General features: G+C 41.8%; 1 long non-coding RNA gene across 1 annotated transcript in view; it reads right to left on the reverse strand.

Annotated features, from left to right (window-relative positions):
- The window catches only part of LOC133072140 (uncharacterized), a 116,503-nt gene that overhangs the window by 23,716 nt on the left and 65,388 nt on the right, over positions 1-27,399 (reverse strand). The window contains exon 2 of the long non-coding RNA XR_009696641.1: positions 23,867-23,908. This is a non-coding gene — a long non-coding RNA (uncharacterized LOC133072140). The remainder of the gene's footprint in view (positions 1-23,866; positions 23,909-27,399) is intronic.

The raw sequence follows: 27,399 nt of genomic DNA on the forward strand, positions 1-27,399 counted from the left end.
ATGAAGAGGTACAAACCTCCAGTTATATAACAAAAAAGCCACGGAGATGTCACACATAGCATAAGGAATACGGTCAATAATATTATAACAACTTCATGTGGAGACAGACGGTTACTAGACATATCATGGTGATCATTTCATAATGTAAGCAATTGTCAAATCACTGTGTAGTACATCTGAAGCTAACATAATATGGTATGGCTAGTATATGTCAATAAAAATCAATTAATTAATTGACAGAATAAAAGGAGGGAAGGTAAGGAGGAAAAAGAAAAACCAGTTAAGGAGCCTGGAAGGTAGGAAGTTAGGAAACCTGAGAAGGTAAACAGATTTGATGAACTGTAACAGGATCTTGACTGAAGAATATGGCAGGAGAGTGGAAAGGAAGGTGTGGATACAAAAGGTGGACTAAATGAAATACAATTAAATCCAACACCTTTACCATGTCCTCCAAGTCCAACACGAGATGGTTCCCTTCATCCCCCCCTTGACCTTCAAACAGTGGTCTCTCAGGTTTATTCAGCCTCAGGGTCCAAACTCTTGCAGTTCTCTTTATTTTGAACAGTCATCCCCCATCTTTCCGTGTCCTTTCTCATCATCCAGGTAGCCCCTTGAACCTCTGGAAAGGTTCTCTCCGGCCACACTTCCTAAAGTAGCTCCCCCCATTACTCTCTCTCCCCTTCCTTTTCTTTCTTCTGAGCACTTCCCACTAGCTGAAAGTAAGGTCTTTATTGTCTATTATCTCTCACCCTGTGAGACTGCAAGCTCCAAGACAGCAGGCACTTGTTTGGCTTATCCATCACTGTATATACAGTGGCTGGAACAATGGGTGGCACATAGTAAGAGTTCAATAAATATTTACTCCATGAATGGCTTGTGAAGAAAGCTAAGTGGACTCTGATATGTTTGGTCCAAGTAATATGGAGTACAGAAATACTGCTGTTAAACCAAGAAAAGGAGAATGTTTTGAGAAACTGATAATGAATTCAGTTTTGTAAAAGTTGATTTTTGAGGGAGCCCATGAGGTATCCAAGTGGAGGCTACCAACAGGTTATGAGTCAAATATTGGGAGAGACCTATAGACTTGAGAGCTGTTTTAAATCTGCTCAAGAGGAAAAACTTTTCCTTTTTATTCTCTTAGATTCATTGACTGGGGCCCTTCAAATTAGACTGATAAAGACTATGATTTACAAGAGAAAAGGCACACAAATTTTATTTGATGTTAAATTTTTATGTGACAAAAGGAACTTCCTAGAAAAGAAATGAATACCCAAAGAAGTGGATTGGACTGAGAGCTTATATATCAATTACGGCAAAAAATGATAAATTGTAGAAACGTAATAAGATCCTTAAGCTATGACTGACTGTAAACTATGGGAAATAAGTGAGAGTAACTACGGGAAATTATGAGAGAAACTAATGGAAGATAAGGGTTATCTTAGCAAGGTTTGCTTGTCCAGGTCTACTCTGGGGCTAACTCTCCAATTTCATGGCCATAAAACTTCCCCAGCAGAGGGGATTTATGACAATCCTTATTTCTCAGGAGTTTCTGCTTTTAGTCAGATAAAGAGAGATCTGAGAAGGCTTCCTTCCGCTTCTGTTGAATCTCAAATATCTTAGCTCAAGATAATCCTTCTGTCAAATTGGCGTATTTGGGGGTAGCACATTTGGCTGTCCTTCAAAACCATGAGAAGAGATAAGATAATAAAACAGAGAGAACATCACCACTTGAATGAGGCTATGGTATGCAATGCTTGGGTCCCAATGTGGTGACTCCTCTAGGGTCCTTGAGATCCAGCTATAATTTTCACTCCTAAGCAGAAAAGTACAACAGCAAGATTCCAGCACACTTATCTGGCAAAATGAGAGACATGGTCCCTACCATCTAGAGACTTTTTGCTTAGCTAAAATATTCATGTGGTATCATCTCACACTGGTCAAAATGGCCATCATCAAAAAGTCTACAAACGATAAATGCTGGAGAGGGTGCAGAGAAAAGGGAATGCTCTTACACTGTTGGTGGGAATGCAAACTGATACAGCCACTATGGAGAACAGTGTGGAGAGTCCTTAAAAAACTAGGCATAAAACTACCACATGTGCACGCTAAGTCACTTCAGTAGTGTCCAACTCTTTGCAACCCTATGGACTGTAGCCCACTAAGCTTCTCTGTCCATGGGATTCTCCAGGGCATGGGTTGCCATACCCTCCTCCAGGGGATCTTCCCGACCCAGGGATCAACCCTTGTCTCTAGCATCTCCTACCTTGGCAGGCTGGTTCTTTAGCACTAGCACTACCTGACAAGAAGTCCTTAAAACTACCATACAACCCAGCAATCCCACTGCTGGGCATATACCCTGAGGAAACCAAAATTGAAAAGGACACATGTACCCCAATGTTCATTGCAGCACTACTAACAATAGCTAAAATGTGAACCCAACCTAGATGTCCATCGGCAGATGAATAGATAAGGAAGTTGTGGTACATATACACAATAAAATATTACTCAGCTATAAAAAGGAATGCATTTGAGTCCATTCTAATGAGGTGAATGAACCTAGAGCCTATTATACAGAGTGAAGTAAGTCAGAAAGAGAAAGACAAACATTGTATGTTAATGCATATATATGGAATCTAGAAAGATAGTACCAATGACCCTTATGTGCAGGGCAGCAAAGGAGACACAGATATAAAAAACAGACTTTTGGACACAGTGGGAGGAGAGGGTGGGACGATGTGAGACAGTAGCATTGAAACATAAATATTACAATATGTAAAACAGACAGAAAGTGGGAGTTTGATATATGACACAGGGAACCCAAAGCTGGTGGTCTGTGACCACCTGGAGAGACGGGGTGGGGAGGGAAGAGGGAGGGCCTTCAGAAGAGAGGAGTCACATGCATGCCTATGGCTGATTCATGTTGATCTATGGCAGAGGTCATCACAATATTGAAAATTATTTATCTTCCAATGAAAACAAATAAGTTAATAGGAAAAAAAACTCACAATAAGCTGAAGTGAGGGGAAGCACTGCTGGATCCTGAAACACCATCTTGAATCCCCTGCTACCTAAAACCCACTGTTCTGCTTTGGAGGTATCCACCAGAGTCACCTAGGGCTGCAGAAGCTGAGACACTGCAGGAGCCTGGGAACACATCACTTTTGAACAGGTTAACTTAACAGTTCTGTCCAGATCAAGATGGGCTTTATATAATCTATATCCATCAGAGGCTTTTTACTGAGCAGTTTTGGATTCAGTGCAAATTGCCCACAGACTCACTGAAAGAAAAGGGGAAATGCCGAGTCTAAGTGCTAAACCTATTCTCATCCCTGGTTGCACATCAGAATCATTTGGGAAACACACACACACACACAGAGTGCTTAGGTCTCACGGCACACTCACTGAGTCAGAACTCTGGGACCGGGACTTGGACATTAGTATTTTCCAAAAGCACTACAGGTGATTCTACTGTACAGGATGAGAAAAACGGTTTCAAACTGTAGACATCTATCCCTGGAAAATTTTCTTTTCTCCTTTCCCTTCTCTCTCTCCTAGAAATTAATAGAGGGCATAAAATTAATCTCAGCATGTATGCCTCATCCATGGTCAGACTTGGGCTGTCATCTCCTCTTGGAGCTCTGGCCAAGAATGGCAGTTGAATGAATCAGTCGTCTCCCTGTTCCCAAACAGTCATGGGGTGGGGGGTAGTGGGGATCAACTGAAGAAACCAGAGAGAAGGAGGGAGAATAGATCAGACCCCAGAGACAGTGGGACAACTTTTGTGGCTGCTGACTCATTCACTTGGTATGTCCGTTCCTTTTTCCTTTGCCCCTAAGGGTGAGTAGATACCAACCACTAAGGAGTCAGGTCCAGAATTCACTTTCGGACTTTTTAGAACATACATGTGCTAAAATCCCAGAAGCAGGAAACTTGCTGGCCTTAAATGTCAGGTTGAATGACAGTTGAATGAAAGCACTGGGACACACTGGCCCTAAATGCTGTGTTGAATGACAATTAAATGAAAGCATTGGGCACAATCCATTACTGTATCCTTCTTAAAACCATCTTCTTGGTGACAGGACACATTCCTGGTTGCTTCCCCACCTTTCTCAAGAATGACCCCTTCTCTATTGCCTTCAACGTTTCTCTTCCTCCTCACAGTTTTCTTGGCGATCCTTGAAACATTTTTGTAGAACTATGTAGGGCTCCTCAGGACAGCTTGAGACATGATCCAAGTGCTACTCCCCTATTTTACAGGACTGGAAATTGAGGCCCAAAGAGAGTGAGTGAGGGATCTGCCTAAAGCCATGCAGCTAATTAGTGATGAGATAAGGACGAGGACCCAGATTTCCAGACCTCCAACTGCATTCATTGCTCAACTCACCTTACTACTGATTCAGACACAGGAGGACACCAAAAAGTGTTGGTCTGTATGGAGTTCTTTGTTTCTAGTCTTCTAGATCTTTGTTGTGCAAAATATAGACCTTGGACCAACAGTGTAGGCATAATCTAGGAACTTGTAGAAATGTGGAATCTCAGGCCCCACAGGCCTACTAAACGAGTCAGAATTTGCATTTTAACATGATCCTTAGGTGATTCTAATGTACATTAAAATTTGAGCAGCACTTTTCTAGATTACCACTTAGATATTTACTCATGCATAGATGCAAGTATTTTTTTAACACACAGTGTGTAAAGCCGGATGTTAGGCATTGAGAAGACATACTTCTCAATGTAAAGTAGCATGTTAAGCATACTGTTAGGGAAAAAAAAGAAGTTGTTTTAATTATTTAAAAAAATTTTAAAGATAGTAGCAAGTCAACTTATTTAATGGGATAGCATTGATACATGTCGATATGATAGCTTGATTTCCATATCAAAGTAATTTTAGAGTTAATGTTATAATAACTTAAGATAAAAAATAAAGTCAGGAATTCCCTGGCAGTCCAGTGGTTGGGAGTCTGCACCGTCACTGCTGAGGGCATAGATTTGAAGCCACAGGATGGGGCAAACATAAATAAATAAATCTAAATCTAAACACCCATCATCCTAGTATCAAGTAAGTGTGGCAACAATTTCCAGTGCTCCTAAAGTGCTCTTCATAGGCACCTAAAGCCTTTGTTTGAATCAAAACCACCGCAATGTAGGGTTGACTGCTTTCAAGCCAAAGACTGAACACCAGTTCTTTTCTCAATATTGTGAAACTCCTAGCACACAATAACTTTACTATCTTGGTCATTGGTGCACCTTTCTAATTTTCCTGGTTTTTCTTGGTGTAAAAAATTCCTCATTGCAAAATTCAGGCTTAAATTGAAGAAAGTAGGGAAAACCAGTAGCCATTCAGGTATGACCTAAATCAACTCCCTTATGAGTACACAGTGGAGGTGACAAACTGATTCAAGGGATTAGATCTTGTAGACAGAGTGCTTGAAGAACTATGGACAGAGGTTCATATATAGGAGGTGGTAATCAAAACCATTCCAAAGAAAAAGAAATGCAAGAAGACCAAGTGGTTGTCTAAGGAGGCTTTATAAATAGCTGAAGAAAGAAGAGAAGCAAAAGGCAAAGGAGAAAGGGAAAGACATACTCAACTAAATCAGAGTTCCTGAGAATAGCAAGGAGACATAAGAAAGTCTTAAGTGAACAATGCAAAGAAATCAAGGAAAACAATAGAATGGGAAAGACTAGAGATCTCTTCAAGAAAACTAGAGATATCAAGGGAACACTTCATGCAAAGATGGGCTCAATAAAGGACAGAAACGGCAAGGACCTAACAGAAGCAGAAGAGATTAAGAAGAGGTGGCAAGAATATACAGAAGGACTATACAAAAAGGTCCTAATGACCTAGATAACCACAATGGTGTGGTCACTCACCTAGAACCAGACACCCTGGAGTGTGAAGTCAAGTGGGCCTTAGGAAACATTCCTATGAACAAAGATAGTGGAGGTGATGGAATTCCAGCTGAGATATTTCAATTTCTAAAAGATGATGCTGTTAAAGGGCTGCACTCAGTATGCTAGCAAATTTGGAAAACACAACAATGGCCACAGGACTAGAAATGGTCAGTTTTCCTTCCAATCCCAAAGAAAAGCAATGCCAAAGACTGTTCAAACTATTGTACAATTGCACTCATTTCACATGCTAGCAAGGTAAAGCTCAAAATCCTTCAAGCAAGGTTTCAACAGTAAGTGAATCAAGCATTTCCAGATATACAAGCTGGATTCAGAAAAGGCAGAAGAACCAGAGATCAAATTGCCAACATTCGTTGGATCATAGAAAAAGCAAGAGAATTCCAGAAAAACATCTACATCTGCTTCACTGACTAGGCAAAAGCTTTTGACTGTGTTCAGTTCAGTTCAGTCGCTCAGTCGTGTCCAACTCTTTGCGATACCATGGACTGCAGCACGCCAGGCCTCCCTGTCCATCACCAACTCCCAGAGTTTACTCAAACTCACGTCCATTGAGTTGGTGATACCATCCAACTATCTCATCCTCTGTCATCCCCTTCTCCTCCCACCTTCAATCTTTCCCAGCATCAGGGTCTTTTCAAATGAGTCAGTTCTTCACATCAGGTGGCCAAAGTATAGAGTTTCAGCTTTAGCATGGGTCCTTCCAATGAATATTCAGGACTGATCTCCTTTAGGATGGACTGGTTGGATCTCCTTGCAGTCCAAAGGACTCTCAAGAGTCTCCTCCAAATACCACAGTTCAAAAGCATAAATTCTTCACCACTCAGCTTTCTTTATAGTCCAGCTCTCATGTCTATACATGACTATGGGAAAAACCATAGTTTTTACTAGATGGACCTTTGTTGGCAAAGTAATGTCTCTGTTTTTTAACATGCTATCTAGGTTGGTCATAACTTTTCTTCCAAGGAGTAAGCATTTTTTAATTTCATGGCCGCAGTCACCATCTGCAGTGATTCTGGAGCCCAAAATATAAAGTCTGTCACTGTTTCTATTGTTTCCCCACCTATTTGCCATGAAGTGATAGGACCAAATGCCATGATCTTAGTTTCCTGAATGTTGAAATTTAAGCCAACTTTTTCACTCTCCTCTTTCACTTTCATCAAGAGGCTCTTTAGTTCTTCTTCACTTTCTGCCATAAGGGTTGTGTCATCTGCATATCTGAGGTTATTGATATTTCTCCCAGCAATCTTGATTCCAGCTTGTGCTTCATCCTGCCCAGCATTTCTAATGATGTACTCTGCACACAAGTTAAATAAGCAGCGTGACAATACACAGCCTTGACGTACTCCTTTCCTGATTTGGAACCAGTCTGTTGTTCCATGTCCAGTTCTAACTGTTGCTTCTTGACCTGCATACAGATTTCTCAGGAGGCATGTCAGGTGGGCTGGTATTCCCATCTCTTTAAGAATTTTCCACAGTTTGTTGTGATCCACACAGTCAAAGGCTTTGGCATAGTCAACAAAGCAGAAATAGATGTTTTTCTGGAACTCTTTTGCTTTTTCGATGATCCAATGGATGTTGGCAATTTGATCTCTGCTTCCTCAACAAACTATGGAAAATTATTCAAGAGATGGGAATACCAGACCACTTGAACTGCCTCTTGAGAAATATGTATGCAGTTCAAGAAGCAAGAGTTAGAACTGGACATGGAACAACAGACTGGTTCAAAATTAGGAAAGGAGTACATCAAGGCTATATATTGTCACCCTGCTTATTTAACTTATATGTAGAATACATCATGCGAAATGCTGGGCAGGATGAAGCTCAAGCTGGAATAAGATTGCTGGGAGAACTATCAACAACCTCAGATATGCAGATGACACCATCCTAATGGCAAAAAACAAAGGGGAACTAAAGAACCTCTTGATGAGGTGAAAGAGGAGAGTGAAAAAGCTGGCTTAAAACTCAACATTCAAAAAACGAAGATCATGGCATCCAGTCCCATCACTTCATGGCAAATAGACAAGGAAACAATGGAAACAGTGGCAGATTTTAGTTTCTTGGGTTCCAAAATCACTGCAGATGGTAATTGCAGCCATGAAATTAAAAGATACTTGCTCCTTGGAAGGAAAGCTATGACAAACCTAGACATTGTATTAAAAAGCAGAGATATCATTTTGCTGACAAAGGTCCACATAATCAAAGCTATTGTCTTTCCTGTAGTCATACGTGGATATGAGAGCTGGACCATAAAGAAGGCTGAGTGCTGAAGAATTTGATGCTTTTGAACTGTAGTGTTGGAGAAGACTCTTGAGAGTCCCTTTGACAGCAAAGAGATCAAACCAGTCAATTCTAAGAGAACCAACTCTGAATATTCATCGGAAGGGCTGATGCTAAAGCTGAAGCTCCAATACTTTGGTCACCTGATGCGAAGGGCCAGCTCATCGGAAAAGATCCTGATGCTGGGAAAGATTGAGGGCAGGAGAAGGGGACGACAGAGGATGAGATGTTTGGATGGCATCACCAATTCAATGGAATTAAATTTGCGCAAACTCCAGGAGATAGTGACGGTTAGGGAAGTCTGGTGAGCTGCAGTCCATGATCTCCACCTACTTTCCTTTCCCCTTTTCTTACTGAGTTTCACATCAAGAGCTTGGTCTTTCCTTGTTTCTTGGCAACAGAGCTTCCAGAGGAAGTGCAAAGGCTGGACTTACAAATACTGTAACAGAAGAAAGGCAGAGAGGATAAACACATACACAGTGAGAAACAAAACCTGTGAGTATGAGAACAATGGGCCCCTTCGGTAAAATGAGAGTGTATTTATCAAACCACAGGCATCACAGCTCCTCTGCTCAAGTACTGTCTTTGTGTGCTCAAATAACAGCATTTGTAACATTCTAGTTGATGATTCTAAATTGACTGCTGATTGAAAATAAGATCAAGTCCTAACTTCAGGGACTGAAACATGTACAAAACAGTTATGTCAATGCAAGCCAGGATTATCACGGAGTAACCAAACGAGGGACAAAGATGAAATGTGTAAAGAAAAGCCAAAGGCTGGAGGCAACTGTCCTTCTCTCTCAGAGAAGGACAATTCTCTCAGACTGTTGTTGTTGGTTTTTTCTACAGTCCATTTTAACAGTGGGAAGATGGCCACTCATGGCTCCCAAGTTTACACACCATAGATGGAACCACAGAGAATGCCTGCTTCTCATAGTCATGACTACAGAATCCCAACAGAGGATACAACCAGTCTGGTTAGATCAGGAGTCCACCCCTGCACCAGTCAGCCATGGCCAGGACCTATAGACAATCCCTGACTGCCAATGGACCATCTAGGAAGAGGGATCAACTCCTAGAAAAAGGGATGTGTTGGCTTGTGAGTTGGACAGAAACCCCAAAAAACATTCACCCGTGAGGTAGAAATGCACAGAAACAAACACAAGTGTCAGCCAACAGTAGTACCAAGGTTAGCACTCAACCCTTACCCAAAGACAATGCTGAGGTTTCTTCTTGCAAAACAATACATACTGCTGTGTGGTGAGAAACCTCAAAGATGGTGCCAGTGGTTCCTGCTTCCTCATAGTCCTACTCTTCTCTAGTCCCCTTTTACTTTGAATGGGGCCAACTTTTGTGACCAATGAGATATTGCAGAAATGACCGAGTATGGCTGCTGAGGCTAGGTCACAGAAGACAGTGCAGCTTCCATCTCATACTTTTTTGCTTCACCCACTTGGGTGGGGTAGGGGGTAGAGACGGAAGCCAGCTGCTATATTGTAAAATTACTTAAGCAGCATTGTAGAGACAACTGCGTGGCAAGGAACTGTGGCTTCCTGCCAACAGCCAGCAAATAACTAAGACCTGCTGCCAACAGCCATGTTATGAGCCATCTTGGTGGCAGATCCTCCATCTCCAGTCAAGCTTTCTAATGACTATAACCCCAGCCAACATCTTGACTACAACCTCATGAGAGACCTGGAGCCAGAACTATAGACCTAGGCCATGCCTGAATTCTTGACCCACAGAAGTTGTGAGATTAATAAATTTTGTTGTTTTAAGCTCTTAGATGTGGGAGTAATTTGTCACACAGCAATACATAACTAACATACTCTGGGGATCTGCTCCCATTCTCCCATCTTGACTATCACATCAATAACTAGGATTAAGGTACAACATAACCTAACTGAGGGAGCACTGGATCTTCTAATAAAAGAAAATGTTTGTGCCCCTCAAATAAACTGCAGGACCCAGCTAGCATATGTTGGCAGAAACTGGGATACTAGGTTTGTGAGAGAGGAGACAGTGCTAAGACACATCTGGGATGAATCTTAGAAATGTAGAGAAAATAGCGAAATAGAAATGCCAGAACTGCCATGGCAAACAGTGGGAAAGGAGAGCAAAGGGTTCAGAGGAGTAAGCATGCTAAAGTAGATACACTACATAAGAAAATGCATGAGAAAGCGCAGCCAAGGCTTTTGTTCCATGGGAAGGCACAGAAGACACTGTTTATCAGAGTGATGAGGGATGCCCTGGTGAGAGGAGCACCTGCATCACTGAGAATGAATTGTGGTCACTCTCTGTAGGGGCCAGTCTGATGGCAGGAAATGTTATTATAGAACTGGGCTCACTGAGAGTAATGGGGATGGTAGGAGTCTGAAGAAGCCAGCAAGCTACTCTTAACCACCAGAAGCAAGTAGGTCACAATTTCCATAATCCATGGAGATAGTAATCAAACACAGGATTCCTAGGGCAAGACATAAGGGTAATATTCAATACACAAAAGAAATCAAGGATGGGTGATCAAGAGACTAGGGGGAACCCAACGAAAATTCATGATTCCTGGTTCAATTTCTGGATCTGAGTCAGTGTTTTGATCTGGAAAATTGACTGAAAGAGAGACAAGGTTCCTAGAAGGGAAGATCTTTAACACTGTGATAAGTATATAGAGTGATGATTACTTCAATTCTTCCCTTAAAGGATCTTTGGTCATTCACCCAGGTAACTGTATACTTGGAAAAGGAGAAATCCCAAACATTTTGATGACTGTTAGACATAGGAATTAGGTTGACACTGAAACCCAGAGATCCAAAGCAACATGCCCAAACCCCACCGGAGAGGAGGCTAATGGGGACCAAGCAGTAAATAGGGTCCTGCCTCAGGTTCAGCTCACAGTGAGTGTGCTGCTTCCTCTGGCCCACCTAAAAGTCCTTCTCCCTGTGCTTGAATATAAAACTAGAATATGGACAACTTGGTTGTTGGCAGAGACCCCACACATTGCAGTGGGAAAGCCAAGCGGAAGCCTCTGACATTGCCCTGCCCCATTCCAGCCAAGATAGTAAGTTAAAAACAGTATCCAATCCCTAGGGGATGGCAGATCTCAAAGATGCAGGGGGCGGGGTGATCTCTATCACACTGTCATTTACCTCACCAGTCTGGCCTCTACAAAAGCCAGGTGGGTCGTGCAGAATGACTGTGGACGGGGAAACAATTCAACACTAGCCCCAACTGCAGCTATGCCATGCCAGATGTGATTATCTCTCTGACATCAGATTAACACTGCCTCAGGCTCATAGTCTGCAGTCATGGATTAGAAAAATGCATTCTTTCCAACCTCAATCAGAAAGGGAGATCAGAAATGTTTTTCCTTCACTTGGGACAGACAGTATACATTGACAGGGTGTGTTAACTCCCCTGCCCTCTGTCATATATAGTCCAAAGAAACCTGGCCCCCTGGACATCCAATATCATATTGGTCCCCTCTATTGGTGACAGTATGTTACTTGGACCTGAGGAGCAAGAAGTGGCAAATATGTTGGAGGCCTTAGTAATACTTGCCCTTCCTATAGGAGAAAAATGCTACAAAAATTCAATGACTTTGGGCACTGTTGGTAACACAGTTTTTCATTAAAGGATGAGGTGTGGCTGCCACCCAGTTACCTCATGTTTCTCATGAAACATTCTCTGCTAGAGAATAGCAGACAGGGAAAGGAGTCACCATTCTGGCATGAATAATTGACCCTGAGAATTAGGGAGTGATAGGGCTGCTTTTGGACTTCCCAGGTGGCTCAGTGGTAAAGAATTCACCCACCAATGCAGGAGATGCAAGAGACGTGGGTTTGATCCCTGGGTCAGGAAGATCCCCTGGAGTAGGAAATGGCAACTCATTCCAGTATTCTTGCCTGGAAAATTCCATAGATAGAGGATCCCGGCAGGCTACAGTCCATGGGGTTGCCAAGAGTCAGATACAATTGAGCACACACCCACACAGGGCTGCTTTTACAACTGAGGGGAAAGGAAGGCTGTGTTTGGCACCCACGTAATCCACTTGCTGCCTCTTAATGGCAAATGGGTAAGTACAGCAGCCGCAGTCCACTTCACACCCACCAAGTAAGTGCTTGGACTGGATAAGTGGAAGGAGAAACCAGAGCAAGAAGTAGAGAAAGAAGATGATGAGTATCAGTTGCAGCCTCCAGAGCAGCTGCTGTGGTGAAGGCTCTAGTTCATTTCTTTTACAAGTTTCCCCAAGAAAAAAAGCTCCCCAGCCCCAGAGGAGCTGTTTGCCTAACTTATTTATGAAATAAGCAAAGCAGAGGCACCAAGAATGAGCTGCAGTGGATCTGTGGTGCATCACCCAGGTTTACCACCTCCTTTGGGGCTTCAGCACTCATTCCCCTCCCCTGCTAACAGTGGTGACAGCTGCCAGCTAGCTGCCACATCCCTCTCTAGCCCTGACCTTCTGCCAAAGAGTTTCTTTGCCTAAGATCACAAACCCTTCCTGGGGGCAGCACATCCAGTGACTGCTCCATGTGTGGACATAAGACCCACAACTTTGTCTCAATTCAGGGTGACTCTGAAGGGCTATTGAAGCTGCACAGCCAATCATGGATTACTGAGGCCTTCCTTCAGCTGCATCACAGTTCACCTTCTCCCTTACCCAATAATGCAATCTTCACTGTCCCAAAGGTATTGATCCCAAGAGAACTCCTCCAAAACCTTCCTGCACTCAAACCTCTATCTCATAATCCGTGACCCATGAAACCCGAACTGCAACACATGCGGGGTCTCATTTGCTCTTCACCATGACTGGGATTACATTTGTTTTTACCGTTATCCCTATTTTACAGAGGAAATTCAAGTTCTAAGAATTTTTGTAAACTGGCATCCTCCCTTGTTCTACGTTCTTAGCCATACTGGATAAGGGAAGGCTAACCCTTGTCTTAGAATCAGCCAAGTAGCCCCCTGAGAGACTCCGGGTGCAGCCAGTCAAGCACTAACTCTTAGAATGTCTCTTGTTGTCATGTGTTCCTGAGACCTAGGGAAGCTGCAGAGGAAGGTGTGAGGGCACTTCTGTAACCCAGCTCCCCTCTCCAGGCTCCAAAATCCTCCCCACTCTACTGCTGTGGGTTCCCGAGATTGTCTCTCATGAAATCGAAGCTCTCTCTTGTGCTTGTGACACTGTGCAGAGGAGTCTCCCTGGCATGACCAGCTGCCACCCACAACCTATGAGTCCAAGATTTCAAGGTAACTAGAATGCCCCGCATACATGGTGATATTGGGCCTATGATTCAGAGGTTTACAAAGTGATGTGTGGCTAGAAAGTTAAGTAACTGCAGAGATCATCCGGGTCTGCTTCAATCTCTTCTCTCCCTGTCTCCAAGCTCTTAGTCCCTCCTTTGAAAATGGCTCTGACACGGGTCTTCCCCAAGTTTCAAGGCGAGACAGTGCTCGATAGAGGAAATGCTTAATGGGAATGTGGCTAAAACTGTCTCCACTATGATGGAGGGACAGACTGTCATCAGCTTCTGCAAGTTCATTCTCAGTTTTTCTCTGAGCAGTCTCTGAGACAACATCTGGACTCCCATCAACTCTGCACACATGCCACGTTTATAAGTAACCAGGCAGGGCGGTGGAGCGTGTTTAGTCATTTTGCATAAGAACTTCCCTTGCACAGACTTCTATATATAATTCATTTGGCAACCCCCTTTTCTACCCACCAGTGCAGAACACGTTCTTAGGAGAGCTCACAGTCCTTTTGCCATGGGCTCCTTGAGGCCACGGAAAGAAAATTCCAGGTATTGCTTTTTCCCTACCCCTTATAGCCACATCCCCAATGTCCCTAGACTTGTCTCTCATTTCTTCCAGCCAAGGTTCTTCTGCCTAGGAAGGTCGGTCTCCTTCCCCAACCCACTCTAGTTGGTTCCAGTTAGTTTCTGCCTTTGTCCTCCTCTCATGCTGCTTTCCACCCTCCTCCCCAAGGAGGATCTCCTTGACACCTTTACTAATCCACGTGCACGCATCCTCCCCCAAGATAGCACCCCTGAGGAGCCACATGCCACTTCAGGCACTCAAGATGCCTCATCCACATGCATGTGTACAGATATTGGACTAAAATAGCCAATTTGCAATGAAATCTGACACAACTTTAGAGCCAGAATACTGTTTCTAAGTTCAGACTCCATCATCTACTGGAATGTGATCCTAGGCAAATCCTTTAACTTCAAGCTTCACTATCCTCTTCTGTAAAATGGAGAGAGTAAAGCTATGCAGCCTGTTTGTGGCAAGAACTAATGGGACATGACCTTTAAACTGACAAGTGTTACACAGATGGTACTCTTATCATTACTGTGCTGTTTTTCTCCAATGCCCTCTCACTCCACATCTTCTACTTCCTTCCTAACCCTCCCCTGGGTCATACAGAGTGCCAGGAACACTGAGGCTAATTTTAGATGTAGAGTTAAGAAAGAATCAAAGAAAACCACTTGTCCAACAGAATGGAAGCGAAACAGTTAACAATGTTAAAACTTCTTGTAGATGTTGCTTCACAGGGTGAATCTAGAACTTTCTCTACAGGGAAACATGCTGAAATGGGCTGAAAATTTGCAGCCCACCTTGCAAATATATGCTGAAAGGAAGAGAAAGAGCATAAGAATACTTCCATTCCTTATTCTAAAATGAGGCTAAGATTGTAAACAAGAGACTAATTGGTCTCTGGAACCCTGTGAGCTTCTCCCCCAAAAGACTACTATCTTTAAATGACCAGCTTTTTTAAAATCCATCTTAAGAGAGATCCTTTTCATCTCCACGACATGATCAGTTTCTCTTCAACATCTGATGTAACCCTTAGTGTTTTCCATTGCTTTCTAGCTGTGTCAGATTTCCCTAGAAGACAGAAATGAAAGTGATGACTAAGAAGATTGCACTTAAAATTCAAATTTTTGACCTACACTTTGATTCCCCCACCCACCCCTCCCATTCCTGTCTCCTTGCCTTCCGAATGGGGAAATTACCACTTTTACAGAGTGTAAACCTTCAGCTTGCACCATCACATGTAGATTTGCAGTCTTTTCTCTTTTTTTGCCTTCCCTCTAGACTTGCAGTCTTAAGGCAGAGATTTAGTTCATTTATTTGAAACTATGCAAAGCAGAACCTACTCAGAGAATTCAGACTTTTTTCTTTTCCTATGTCCCTGACAATCTTCTAAAGAGACAGAAAGGGCTACAAGCCAGAAATGTACTAGTTACCATCTATTTCCCCTCATCACTTAGGAACAATTAGGCATTTACTTATCAACCTCCACACTGACCCATATCCTATATCCCAATCTTGCTTCCAAGTCAAATCATTTAAAGAACCACATCTAGAATACAGAAAGACATAGGGAAAAAGAAAAAAAAAGACAAACCATGAGGTGGGAACAAATAAAAATGTGGAGTCTTTCTTCAGACCACCTCAACAGACACTCACAGAGCATTTCCCTCACAGAAACAGGATGGGATTTCTCAATTGGGTTGTTTTTTTTTTTTCCAGTGACCCAAACTTGAGTGATATAGTTAGTACTTTGATGACTATCTAAGATAATTAAATGGTTATATGATGTGTTAATGTAGCCCATTTTCCAGTGTGGTCTATTCCAAATATGCTCATTCATAAACCAAAATCACTTAACAGTTTAGCACACATCTTAGCCCCATTCTCAACCTAAAGGCAAATTCTTTTGTCTGTCAAGCTAGCAAAAATTAGCTCATCCGCTGGCCCAAACCATCAGAGAGGGATATTCTGCAAGGAGGAATAGCATCCCAGGCGTAGTTCAGAGCATCCTACATGAACTCTACACTTCTCTAAGATATTTTTCAGAATCCAGGCACTCAAACTACAAAACTGACCCAAACCAACCCTAAATAGAAGTTCATGGTCTCAGACTGATCCATTAGCATATCATTTTAATACAAGTCAGGTAATGACAGATATATAGGGCCAGGGGTTGGGGTTGGGGTAGGGGTAATAGAGAAGGAGTTGCCTGACCACATCTTAAATGATAAGCAGGACCTGGACAGGAAAGGGGAAGAAAAAGGGCCAATTCAGGAAAGGAAAATAACAAAGAAGAATCAGCAAACATTTTTATCCCATATGTATTCATCATAGGCAGCTATCATTTGGTAGAGTTGAGCCCTGCCATTTTGTCCCTCTCTAGTTCTGGAGCCCCTTAGACAGGCTGACCTGAAAAGCCTACTTCTAACACCCTCTGTGCAGCCTCGAGGCCTTACTGCCTCAGTGACCCTCTGTCGCCACTCCCAGGGAACTCAGAGGGGCCAGCACCCTCTGGTGATCTATGCGGAGCTGAGGAAGAACGTTTTCCTCCTTATTGAGATTTGTTGTGATGGAGAAGTCCCCATGCTGTACTCAGCGTTTTCCAGAATATTCAAAGAAGCAGCCCTTGCAAGCTTTACCTCAACCCATTGGGTTCCCTCCAAACCTAAGGACTCAGAAAAGACTCTTCAAGAGGATCTGCTATGGGAGCTGAGGAAATCACCACTGCTGGCTCAGAATCCCCCTCACCCCCAATTAAGCCTAAGAGCTTTGATGTGGGGCCAAGTTCCTTCTCCCCAGAGGCACGCATCTTTCCCAGAGTTCCTCCCTTTGCCCACCCTCTGACTTCTGGCTGGCGGCCTGCCAGTTTGCAGACAGCCCCGAGGTACCTCAGTCCTGACAGAGGACACAGCTGAGGCCAGAGGTGGGGCTCCTGCTACATCATTTCTCGCTACTTCAATCACTAATGAGAAAGTGAATCTCCAAACGTCATTTTCAACACCAGAAACTGTTAACAGCAGATGCCTCCAGAGAGGGAAACAGAGCAGACGCTGGATGAAAGGAGACCAACTGTCTTACATGTTTCTTAGTAGTTTTGAGTGGTGTGCTGCGCTTGTGCATCATCTTTTCAGGGAGTATAATTTTCTAGATAATTACTTTAGAAAGAAAAGTAACTTTTTTGAAACCCAGAGCTTTCAGAGTATTTTCTACAATGCAATATTGAGGCCTTTCCTTTGTACTCAAATGGTTTAATAATCTCATAGGTAAAAAGGTCAGTAGGTTAAAACAAAAAATCGGTGGTTAAGAAGACAAATGTCAGACACTAAACTCACTATGAGACCTTAATTTTCTTTACTTCTCTGTGCCTGTTACCACATTTGTAAATTTGGGATAATTACAGTACCTGTCTCATGGACTTGTTGTGAGAGGAAATGAATGAATGCACGTGAAAGTTTTGGTGTCTACCAGATTGTAACTACTGTGCCATCCACTACTATCAATCACCTTACTTATAAGTTGTTGCTCCCCTCTGTCACCCTCTGCTGTGGCATGTGGTAAGAAGAAAAGTAGGTAAACATGCCTCTGAGAAAAACAGCATATACATTAAGTAAAATTTGAGTGCTTTCAAAACCCCTGTCACTCTTTGCTACGTGTCTCCAGACCGCCAGAGGAACACTTCCTTTCCTGTGAGCCACATGTGGTACACAGTATAGGACCCAAGTCAGGAACCTGGTTCAAGCAACTGTTCCTCCACTAACCTGCCATGTGCCTCTTGGGTAAACCTCAAGATGTCCAGTCTTAGTTTCTTCACAGGAGTGTAATGGGACCAAGGAATCTAGTGTATGTGAAAGGGTTTTGTAACCACAAAAAACCTGCAGATGAGGTACAGTTATTCAGAAAATATGCAATTGATGGCCTATTAAATAGAACAGCTAAGTTAAACAGAAGGAGTATTTAGGAACTGGAACCACCCCGAAGTTTCTACACTGCCACGAAAGAAATCTACTTTCTGGTAAAACTCTGCAGTGGCTAAAATCAACTGCTGAAGAAACAACCCTCTCTCAGAATGCTCTCCTGGTAGGGTTGCTGGTACCCCCTTGGTCACCACCCTCCCAGGGTAGAAGAACCCTAAGACTCTGAGAGCTTCCCTTTCTCTTCCAGATGTTTCCTCTGGGTCTACTACTCTGAGTCCTTCTACTTCTCCAGAAATAACATGTTCCCTTCAAACCCAAGGCACCAAAACATGCTGCAGTTTCCAATACTTCAATCCACAACAACTTTTAGTAAATTCAAAGGAACCTCACAGAAACAAGTTCACCAAGTAAGTAAGTAACTTACTCATTAACTAAGTCTTCCAGGCCACAGTTTCCTTACCAGAAAAATTATATTTCAAATTCTAAGAGTCACATGAGCTTGGCACAAGTATAAGTTTAGTTTTGACTGTTTCTTCTCTCTCTGCCCATTCTGATTAATTCCATAAACTTCCACCCATAGACTCAGGCTGAAAACCATCTCATGCTCAGCTCCCTCCAGTTTTGAAGAAGGTGGGTCCTGACTTGTTTGAGTCCTCAGGTGTGAAAGGACTTGCTCACCTGGCCAGGGTTCTTCCATAGCTGTTGTTTAGTAAAGTCCTGCCTAGTAAGGCAAGACAAAAGAATACCTGGATGAAGGATTAGCTTATTCATTCACTTAATAAATATTTACTGAGTATCTGTTATACACCACAGAGAGCAGTTCAGTAAGAACGTGACCCACCTGTTAGGTGGAGGTGGAGGTAAAGGGGCTCAGGCGGTATTCCAGAGGAAGTGAAATTTGGCTGAGAGCTGAAGGAAGAATAGGAGGCAGATCTACTAGGAGCACTCATGAGACCAAAGGCCTTGCAGTGGGAGAGAAGGAAGATGAGTGCATGAATGAATGAACTAATGAGTGAATGAACGGGCAGCTAGGCCTTACCCTTGGTAGCTGGTACCTCTCATTAGGTTCCCTTTTCTATTAGTACATCCCTGTTCCCTGACATGTAGGGTTACATTTCATCAGTCTACAAAGCAGGTATGAGTCCCGGACACCTACCACTGTGGTTACAAAGGAATTTTGCAGTATTTATATAAATGTTTCCTTGGTTTCTGCTGTGTGGAAAGCAGTCATTATCCAACTGGAGGGCTGAGAAATTTCAGATTTTCACTACTAATTCATCAATTTCCCCCAATTTATAGCTTCCATTAAGCCCTTTCCATTATCGGCATAGTTGAAACGCCTCCCTAAACTAGCTGGAGCAATTTAGATATTTTCATTTTGTAATAAGATCCAGTAAATCTAGTATAGAATTTAACCACGCTTTTCTTTCACAAGGTGAAAATCCTCTAGGGAGATAAGTTTACTAAGTAGACAGAAGAAAAACTTTTGTCATTCCTGAGAAAAGGGGGAATGAGGGAAGAAGGAAAAAAAAAAAACCTGTAAATGTCACTACTGACTAATCCCATCTATTTTGGAAGGCCCTGGGGGGTTTTAGGGTTTTCCAAGTGGTAAATTGAACAGTGGCATTCCTCTGAAAAAGGAATGTTCTGCCTCTTCTCCCTGGAACACTCACCTGCTGTGGCTGGAACAAAAGTTGAGTGGGGATTTGGAGGCACAATCTGCTCGCAGGTACCAGAGGTCACTTGCATTTTTAAAGCCCATGAATCAAGCATGTCCCTCATCTGATAGCTTTCTTCAGGCCACTGTGGTCTTGCGATGGCTGCCTCTTCAGCACTTGTCTCTCCTGCTGCTTCTATTACTATTGACTCCACTTATACCTGACCTCGGACAGATACCCAGATCTGTTCCCATGAGCCTGCCCTGAACCCTATCAAATTCATGTGAGTCCTAAGAAATATGTCACTGTCAAAAGTTCAGAAAGTGTTTTTCTTGTTAAAAATGACATTTAAATTATGCTGGTATTCGTTGGAGAAGGAGTAGACCTGGGTAGCTAAGGAAATATGTCTGTCCTTGCCATGGTTTTGAGTTTCCACCAGGCTTGGCAGACTTCCTATATTTACCACTTTGTTTTTTCCCAAATGAGGTCGAAGCCATTAGGTTAAAAATAAATTTTTGCAATGGTGGTTTGTTATATGAGTCTCTCTGTTTTTGTGTACGCCTGAAATTTTCCATGATAAATGGCTACAAAAAGAAAAATAAATAAACACAACATTTCCCAGGCTATAGGATCCTTGCTGCTTTACTTGCTCCTCTCCAGTGCCACCAAAGACATCCACAGCTAGGGAAGCTCTGAAAGCTGAACTTCAGGCAGTTGTGAGCCAGCCCTGGATTCTATTTTGCTCAGTCACTTAGAAGTGGAACTCAATATTTTTGTATCTTACATCCCACCAATACTTCCATAAAGTAACTCTGTCTCACTGTGGTTAAAGTTAAAGATTCACTTCTTCTGAGAAGAAATTACATATTAACATGCATTCTGATGTTACTCTTACCTTTATTTAAGAGGTAAATGTTTTAAGGACATAATCATTGCTATACTATTATTGGGAGTAAATTTTATTCTTATGTCTAGAAAACATTAGCAAATGATTATGTCATAGTAGTTAAATTTTGCAATGCAACACACCTTAAGGCTAAGCTACAACACAGATAAATAAAACACTGAAAATGAATTCTATAAATGTCACTGACACAAGTTAAAAAAAAAATCCATTGAACATTTACAAAGTTAATAATAATGTCTAGCATGCTTGCATATAATCATGGGGTGAAAATATGCTGGCTTCTTAGGAACTGTTATAAAAATTCCACATTCCACCTACACAACTTCTGGGCCACAAGCATTCTATTTCCAGTTGAAAGCCATTCTCTCAGAAGACGTTTCTAAATACACCTAAGGTCATGACAAGTAGTGTCTCATTTCCTCCCACCCTGTCAATGGAGAGTGGTGGACACACAAAGGAGATGTGGAAGACAGCGGAGGACTCAATGCCAACTTTGACCAGAATGCTAGTTCTGCCCCACCTCAAAATACCCCAGCTTGACCCTGACGTCAAACGTGGGCCCTTGACGGTAAGAGGAAATGAATTCCTCACGCTCCATTAAAGCGTCCACATGTTATTCAAAAGAAAACCTTAGCATCTCCTTAATAATATGGATCATTTCGAACTAATAAGATGATGGCCAGTCTGAATTAGTGAAAACCTTCTTTATGCTTTAATGTGATTTATAGGACAGTCTTTTAAAGTAGTTTCATTACTTTCAAAATTATGGTGTAACTCAAAGGTAAGCTAATACAGAACTGTTTTATAGGTATCTCTTGTTTGGTGACTAGGTAGGAAAGACTTTTCAATGTAGTTAGTCATTAAGTTCCAAAATGTCCAAATAGAGCCTGGAAGCCATCTGTTCTTTTCGTTTTTTGATTGTCTGTTTTTAAGCTTTTTTAATAGAATTCTATTTCCAATCCAAAAGCAATGGCTTTGCCCAATTTGAACTGTCAGATTTACTATTTTCTGCTCTATATTAATTATTAATAGGTTGTGACCTTTTGTTAGAGCATCAGCTGCATGCACGAATTTAAAAAGGAAAAGTTGCACCACCCAAGCTTTCTTAATAAACGCTGCTCCATGATGAGGGAGCGACTGGCAATCTCTGGGAGGAACTGCAGAGTGAAGCACACAACAAGGGCCCTACCACAGCTTCTGAGAGGTGCACAAGCAGTGCCGGGAGCCCCACGCGAAAGGTGAGCACGTGCTGTGTGAGTTCAACATACACATCAGATTGGGTGCTACCACATCGTTAGTGCCTAAGCGCACATGTAGCATGCACGCTTGTTTCTCATAGCAGTCTCCTTTCTCTTGCCCGTAGCTACCCTGCAGAAGGGAGCCTAGCCCAACAGCCAAGTACTCCCCACTCTTATAGTAAATGGCAGAATTAAAACCCCAGGGTGCCCTTTTGGATCAAACAAGATTCAAGGGAGTAGGGTTCCTCGTACACAATTACAGAAACAAGTTCAGGGAGAAGACATGACTCAGTCAGGGCAGGTGAGAATAAATGTAAAAGTGGACCGTATATTCCAGTTCTTCTGTTTATTCTTCCAAAACCCATTAAAATAGCATTACAAAAAAGAAAAAGATTAAGGAAAAAACCCCTAAGCAGCCAAAGGAATCTGCCTCCCATGGGACTTGAGCCACAGGTGTGGGCAGGATGAAATGCCAACAGAGGCGGGGAGATTAAGTGAGAAGGTTACAATGGATGATGAGGTACTCATGCACGTACACACACACTCCCCAACAGCGCCTCTTGGACCAACCCTTTTCAATGGTTCAGCTATCAGAATACTTGCAAGGCAAGTTTACATCCTCCAGGCAACAGATTGGACAACTCCTCCCTGAATATCCCAAGAGCAATCTGTCTCCACTCCCTGCATACAGTGACGTTTAAAGGTCCTCCAATGGAAACACTGAGAGCCCTGCCAGATGTCTCTTCAGAAAACCCTGCCAGCTGATAAGCCCTACCTACACAAAACTTCCAGCCAGTATCGTGGTGCCTCCCCTAAAAATAAGTGACAAAGACATTTGAGAAAAGCCAAACCTCTGAAAGAAACAGATTAAAACAAACTAACAAGAAGAAGAAATTCAGGGGAAATAAAATTACAAGGAGTAGGAAAAAAAAAGGTTTTAAGCTAATATCAACTTCCTTAGCGAGATAAAAGATATCATATTCATTTAACAAGATACTATTTTTTAAAAAGAGAGCTCTTAGGAATTCAAAATATGATAGCAGAGATGAAAAGCTCCATGGAAGGGTTAAATAATAAAGATGAATAAATCTCCCAGAAAGAATAGGAAAAAAGACTCAGATTGACGAGAGAAAAAAAAAAAAAGTTTTCTTTAAAAAAACAGAGGATCGATCCCAAAGGGTTAATATCCAGAAAGGGAAAATAAAGAAAATAGAGAAAGAGAGGCAGATGAGAAAGAAGGGCGAAAGGGAAGGAGAGGGGAATAAAGAATATCATCCTGACAAACAATGGAGCTCTTATGTAGTTAGTACTGAAGCAATAGAGCACATCATAGAATGTTGAGTTCTAAATCTATAGTAATTTGAAACAAAAAACAAAACAAAACCTGAAAACCAATGGAATTTACAGTGCAGAATCCTCAAAAGACTTGAGAACTAGCAGTTCCAGAGACTTCAGAAATTGAGGGCTACAGCAAAGCAATCAGATCTAAGAAATGAGTGGAGGCCATTTGAGAAGCAATTAGAGCCTTCTAAACCCTCCCTGGCGGCTCAGTGGTAAAGAATCTGCGGTTGATCCCTAGGTCAGGAAGATCCCATGGAGAAGGAAATGGCAACCCACTCCTGTATTCTTGCCTGGAGAATCCCATGGACAGGGGAACCTGGCAGGCTACAGTCCATGATTTAAGAAAAAAAAGAGTCAAACACGATTTAGCAACTAAACACACACAACACACACAAGAGCCTTTCCTGCTCTATACCACTGGGTCTACACCCTGCTCTTCCACAGCCCTGGGAGACAGAATGTTTATTCTTTGAAGAAACTCTGGCTTGGAGGTCAACTGGCCTGGTTGTAGGTTTGGGAACAGTACCAGAAACTGGGGCATTTGGTGATCCTAAAATGCTGTAACTCCCAGTTCTCCTTCCCCAGCCCTATTTCCTCAATAGGGTACCAGGACACAGGCAGCATACTTATAACCTTGGAGGAGGTAAGAAAAGTTTTTCTGGAGAGTATGACCAGCCCCCAAAATGTCCAGAAAAAACTTAATCAGAGGTTTCCTAAAATAGTGCTTCTAGATCACATAATAGGAATCTCAAAGTCAACCAGCCCTGTCTATAAACTCAGAGCTTCCGATTAGCTTTTTGGTTCACTAACCTTGAGCGGACATCCAAGGGTTACCAGATATCTAAGGAAGGCCTAGAATAAGAAAATCAAAGAACAAAACTATTAGATAAAAGCAATTTGGAAGAAAAAATATATACAGGAATTAAAATAAATTTTTAAGTATTATTAAATATGTGATGACGTTACACCCTTAAAACAAGAATAGGAATCTTAAAAAGGAACATTTGGTTTGCCAAAAACAGAAGTATTAGAAATTAATAAACATTAATGGTAATAATGAAAAACTCAAAAGAAGGATATCTGGTTAACAACTTTTTCAGAAAGAGGGAACAGAAAACCAAAGGAAGGAAATCATCAATAAAATACTTTAAGAAAATTTCTCAGAAGATCTGAGCTTCCAGATTTCCTGAAAGGACTACTGAGGGCCCAGTATAATGGATAAAAATAGGCTTATGGCCAGGAACATTATTGTGAAATTTCACAACACTGAAACAAAGAAAAGACCCTTTTTTTGCCTTGACTCCAAGAGGATGTTCTCCATCAAAATGAACGAGTAAACCAAGAAAGAGGAAGAGATAAGAAATCCAACTCAGGAGAAAAACAGGGAATTCCAAGATTGATGGTGAAGGGAAGTCCCAGGGTGACAGCTCTGCAACAGTGTAGAGAGCTCTTACCCCAGGACAAGGTTGGAGGAGTGGAAGGCTCCATTCAAGAGAGAGACAGACAATGGTAGGTTAGCTAATGGTGGCTGACTTGTGACTATCAGAAGGTGTGTCTATTAGAAGGTCGTACAAAGAAAATTACACAAATGGGAGGAAAGGCAACTCTTAATTTCAGGAAAAATAAGGAGAAAAGAAACAACCAGAGTCCACAATGCTCAACTGTGAATTGTACTTTCCTTAACAAGTGACGTAAGTACATAAGTTGATTTAAGCAAGGTGTATTATCTTAGGAGCATGGGGCACAGGTACAGAGAGGAATGGGGTATAAGAGAGTTGGATGCTTATCCAACTCTTACCACAATAGGTGACAGAAAATGTCTAAAAGTCACAATTTAAGACAGTATAATTCAGGCTGTTATTTGGAAGCACCAAGATGTGTATTCCAGAAGAAATGGCTAAAAAATGACAAGCGGTTGCCTCTGGAAAGGGGCCCTGGAGGAGTGTGAGGACTGATGCAGGGAACCACTGTTTTGTTACAAATTTTTCAATTCTATTTAACTTTTTATATAGGCATAAACAACTTTGATTAAAAAAATTTAAGTACACTTTTTTCAAAATGAAAAGATAAAACAAACATAAAGGATTTTAGTTCTTAGTTAATATAATAAATCAACTTGGTGAGGGGCTACTGACTCCTCCAGATAAGAGGATGGTCTCATTCTCCTCATTCCCAGCATCTAGCACAGAGTAGGAACTCAGTAAATATTTGTTGTTTGATTGATTACTGTGTTAATGGGTGTCTTGGGCTACATTAATAAAACAATTTTGGGGGAAAGTTAATAGCTAATGTTCATTGAACACCTACTTTGTGCCAGTCTTTGTTCTAAGTGCTGGCCATATATTATGTTGTTTAATTTTCACATGAGGAAGATGCTGACATTGTCCCCATTTTACAGGTGAGGTCTACTCTTAACCACTAATCTTTACATCCAAGGAGGAGGTGTTTTGTGGTCAGTATAGTGTTGAAAATTTTTATAACAAACAAGCCACAATGGGAATATTCTGAAACACACACACACACACACACACACACACACACCCTGTCTTTAGAGGTAGAATGTAATCACAGGAAGTTGAAAAGAATGTGAGAAGACCAAAAAGCATGCAAGTAGGTGTGGGAAATAGGGATAGTTTGTCAATGATGATAGTTTAATCATGTTTCAAAGGGGCTGGTAAAGAAAAGGGATGGGATTTGTTCTTTGTGCCCCAAGTAGTAAAACTATATCTGACAGTAGAGATTATACAAAGCTATATTTCAGTTTAAGGAAGAACTTTTCTGCAGTTCAATGGGAAATCAACTACTCTGGAAAACAGATGGTCCCATTAGAAAATCATTAGTTCATCAAACTCCAGGTCTGGAAGCAAATCTAAAGAAATTTCATCCAATCAACCTCAAGATGTTTGGATCATCTTTTACATCATCCTCCTAAGAAGTACTCTAAATCAGAAATAACACACCAGAGGCAAACACATCAAAAAAAAAATTTTTTTTTAAATCAAAGTTATACATGCACACAATTTAAGGAGTTCAACAAGATTTGCTAAGGAAAAACAGAAACTCCTCACTAGAGATATCCACTTTCAATTTTTTTAAGGTAATTCTTTTATAAAATTTGGGGGCCTACTCTCAAGTTGATGTGTGCAGGCTTCTCACTGGGGTGGCCTCTCTTGTTGCAGCATGCAGTCTCTAGAGCATGGGCCCAGTAGTTGGGGCACAGGGGCTTAGTTGCCCCATGGCATGTGGAATCTTCCTGCATCAGGAATCCAAACTGGGCCCTCTGCATTGGCAGGCAGATTCTTAACCACTGGACCACCAGGGAAGTCCCCAATATACTTTATGTGATGATTGTGGTTAGATCAGCATGTAGTGCTTACATTACTATAACTAGTTCTTCCCTGGTATCTCAGTCATAAAGAATCTGCCTGCAATGCAGGAGACCAGGGTTCAATCCCTCTGTCAGGAAGATCTCCTGGAGAAGGAAATGGCATCCTTGCCTGGAAAATCCCATGGACAGAGGAGCCTGGTGGGCTGCAGTCCATGGGGTCACAAAGAGTTGGGCACAATTGAGTGACTAACACACTTTACTATAACTAAACATTATTCAGAGTTGAGTCAGGATTTAAGCTATGATTATTTTTCCTTTCTTATACATCTTTATATTTCACTCATTCCTCTGGAATGAATAAAAAGACTCACCTTTTGTCTTTGCTTAATTTCTTATGTATTTATCTGTAATTCAAGCCCTCAGTTTTCTGTCACATGTCTAAATTTCCTCTCAAGACATTCACATACGTAGTTGCACACTTGGCATCTGGGAACTTCCTTTCCCATCACCTGGAGAGCCCCTTCATCTTTCTCCTATTTCCTGTATGTCCTGTCTCTCTCTTATTTGGTTTTCTCCATTGTTTCAGAGGTGCTCATTCCTCAGTAGCTTCTTGAGAAAGGTTGTGTGGGAGGTAAAATTTTTGCATGTTTTCAAGACTAAATATATCTTGATTATATCTCACACCTGATTCTAAATTGTATACTAGCGTTGCTATAGAGAAATCTAGAGTCATTCTGATAGCTGTTCTTTGTATATGATTTGTTTAGTCTCCCTTTGAAGCTTTTAAAATTGTCTCCTTGTCTTGAGTGATGGACAGAGAAGTTTCACAATGCTGTGCCTTGGGTGTGGGTCTGTTTTCTTGCACTGTGCTGGGCACTCAATAGATAATTTCAGTCAGGAAACTCATGCCTTTCAGTTCTGGGAAATATTTTTTTTTTCCTCTCCTTGGTTTGTTCTGTTCCCTCTTTTGGCCACTCATTCAGAAACTGCACTTCCTGGATTTATCCTCTAATTA

Source organism: Dama dama, chromosome 18 (assembly GCF_033118175.1).
Source record: "Dama dama isolate Ldn47 chromosome 18, ASM3311817v1, whole genome shotgun sequence".
Classification (NCBI taxonomy): Eukaryota; Metazoa; Chordata; class Mammalia; order Artiodactyla; family Cervidae; genus Dama; species Dama dama.